General features: G+C 44.3%; 1 protein-coding gene across 2 annotated transcripts in view; it reads right to left on the bottom strand.

Annotated features, from left to right (window-relative positions):
- The window catches only part of WDTC1 (WD and tetratricopeptide repeats 1), an 80,840-nt gene that overhangs the window by 19,689 nt on the left and 57,930 nt on the right, over window positions 1-3,221 (bottom strand). The gene's annotated exons all lie outside the window — the stretch shown is intronic.

Genomic DNA, 3,221 nt, shown 5'->3' with positions numbered 1-3,221 from the left:
CCAAAAAACTTTGGATGCTGAGCAGCAGCCTATAGGCCTAAAGGTCAAAATTGAGACACACATCTTTACTTTGCCAGAGTGGTCCTGACCTATGCCAAGTCAAACTAGCCGAGGAACCCTTTTCCTTTGTGTCTTCCCCAAGTAAGAGCTCGGTGGATGAGAATCATAGCTATTATTATTTATTAAACGCTTACCATATATTTGACACCAGGGTAGCTACTTTATCTTATTGATACTTAAAACAACCCCATTAAAAATTGAGGTTCAGGTCAGGCACACTGGCTCATGCCTGTAATCCTAGCACTTTGGGAGGCTGAAGCGGGTAGATCACGAGGTCAGGAGTTCGAGACTGGCCTGGCCAGTGTGGTGAAACCCCGTCTCTACTAAAACTACAAAAATTAGCTGGGCATTGTGGTGTATGCCTATAGTCCCAGCTACTTGGGAGGCTGAGGCAGGAGAATCGCTTGAACCTGGGAGGAGGAGGTTACAGTGAGCTGAGATCGTGCCACTGTACTCCAGGCTGGGTGACAGAGTGAGACTCTGTCTAAAAAAAAAAAAAAAAAAAAATTGAGGTTCAGACTAGGTGTGGTGGCTCACACCTGCAATCCTAGCACTTTGGGAGGCCGAGGTGCGAGGATTATTTGAGGCCAGGAGTTTGAGACAAGAATGAGCAACACAGCAAGACCCCTGTCTCTAAAAAAATAAAATTAGCTGGGTGTGGTGACACATGACTGTAGTCTAAGCTACTTGGGAGGCTGAGGTGGGAGGACTGAGCCCAGTAGGTTGAGGTTGCAGTGAGCCATGACTGTGCCATCGCACTCCCTCCTGGGCAACACAGTTTTAAGACCCTGTCTCAAAAAAAAATTGAGTTTCAGCAGTGATATGTAGCAGGATTGTGTTCAAGCCCAAGTCTATCTGACTCCCACATGTCCTACTGCCTCATGATGACTATTTAGTAACCTAGAGATTAAGTAACAAATTAGTCCTAAGGTGAAAAAGACTTTCAATGTTTTAAGGGAATGGGCGTATTTTTTTTTTTTTTTTTTTGATAGAATCTTGCGCTGTTGCCCAGGCTGGAGTGCAGTGGTACAATCTCGGCTCACTGCAATTTCCACCTCCTGGGTTCAAGTAATTCTCCTGTCTCAGCCTCCCGAGCAGCTGGGATTACAGGCCTGCACCACCGCACCTGGCTGATTTTTGTATTTTTAGTAGAGATGGGGTTTCACCATGTTGGCCAGGCTGGTCTCAACCTCCTGACCTCAGGTGATCCACTTGCCTTGGCCTCCCAAAGTGCTGGGATTGCAGGTGTGAGCCAGGGTGTTTTAAATTAGTTTGATAGTTTGTGAAAAACAATCTGGCAATAGTAACAAATATTAAAAATAATTTCTATCTTTTGACTCAAAACTTCCACTTCTAAGAAATAATCCAAAAAGAAAAAAGGGATCTGGTCAGAAATGCTTGAATGCTTCTTATAATAGCAATTATTGGAAACAGCTCAAATGTTGGACTGCAGGGGAGTGCTGAGCATTGAGAGGATACATCTCTACGCAGTATTTATGAAAAATAATAAAGGCTTGGTGCAGTGGTTCATGCCTATAATCCCAACACTTTTGATGGCCAAGGTGGGCAGATCACCTGAGTCAGGAGTTTGAGGCCAGCCTGACCAACATGGTGAAACCTGTCTTTACTACAAAGACAAAATTAGCTGGGCATGGTAGCATGTACCTGTAATCCCGGCTACTCAGAAAGCTGAAGCAGGAGAATCACTTGAACTCGGGAATTGGAGGTTACAGTGAACTGGGATCATGCCACTGCACTCCAGCCGGGGCAACAGAGCAAGACTCTGTCTCAAAACAACAACAACAACAAAAAGTCCACCTCATGCTGATAAAGGCCAACAACAAAATGCTCCAGATGACATCTGATAAGAACAAAACAGTACAATCATAGCTTCAAATAATTAAAAAAGGAAGTACGCAATTCTGGGCCAGACACTGTGGCTCACACCTGTAATTCCAGCACTTTGGGAGGCCAAGGTGGGCAGATCACCTGAGGTTGGGAGTTCAAGACCAGCCTGACCAACAAAGGAGAAACCACGTCTCTACTAAAAATACAAAAAATTAGCTGGGTGTGGTGGCACATGCCTGTAATCCCAGCTACTTGAGAGGCTGAGGCAGGAGAATTGCCTGAACCTGGGAGGTGGAGGTTGCAGTGAGCCAAGATCATGCCATTGCACTCCAGCCTGAGCAACAAGAGCTGAGACTCTGTCTCAAAGAAAAAAAAAAAAAAAAAAAGAGAAAATATGGAGTTCTATCACATAGTTTTGAGGATGAAAAATATTTGGGAATGGTGTTAGTTGAGTTCTTCTGTGAGTTCAAAAGTTTGAAATATCTTTTTTTTTTTAAAACAGAAAAGTTCCTCCCTACCCACAACAAGGCTGAGTGGTAGTGTTGGGGGAGGGGCATTATTCTATATTCTACACTGAAACAGCTGACTTCCCACTTGACTTTAAATGTTCACAAAGAGCGACAATTTACACTTTCCACATAAGCTTTTCTAAAGGCTCATTAGAACAAGGTCTAGCTGCGTGCGGTGGCTCACGCCTGTAATCCCAGCACTTTGGGAGGGTGAGGTGGTTGGATCGCCTCAGGTCAGGAGTTCAAGATCGGCCTGGCCAACATGGTGAAACCCTGTCTCTACTAAAAATACAAAAATTTGCCGGGCATGGTGGTACACACCTGTAATCCCAGCTACTCAGGAGGCTGAGGCACAAGAATCACTTGAACCCAGAGGTAGACGTTACAATGAGCCAAGATTGCGCCACTCACTGCACTCCAGCCGGGGTGACACTAAGACTCTGCCTTAAAAAAAAAAAAAAAAAAAAAGAACAAGGTCTAGATGAAATAGACATGATTTTATCATTTTTAGGGATAACCAGTAGTCTTTAATCCTGTCTAGAGACAGCATACACTCAATGCACAGCAGAAATAAACTGGGGAGCCCTTGTCATGATCTTGTGGCTGCCGCCACACTCATCACACACCAGAGTCACCACCAGGGGGAGCGCATGAGTTAAATACATATATATCAGTAGTGTTTCCACTACCTGAAGAGAGAAGAATCCTCTTCCATTTTTTTTCTTTTGTTTTGTTTTCTTTTTTTTTTTTTTGAGACGGAGTTTCGCTCTTGTTACCCAGGCTGGAGCGCAATGGCGCGATCTT

Source organism: Cebus imitator, unplaced genomic scaffold (genome assembly GCF_001604975.1).
Source record: "Cebus imitator isolate Cc_AM_T3 unplaced genomic scaffold, Cebus_imitator-1.0 Scaffold87, whole genome shotgun sequence".
Taxonomy (NCBI): Eukaryota; Metazoa; Chordata; class Mammalia; order Primates; family Cebidae; genus Cebus; species Cebus imitator.
This window is presented reverse-complemented; position numbering and strand designations above follow the sequence as displayed.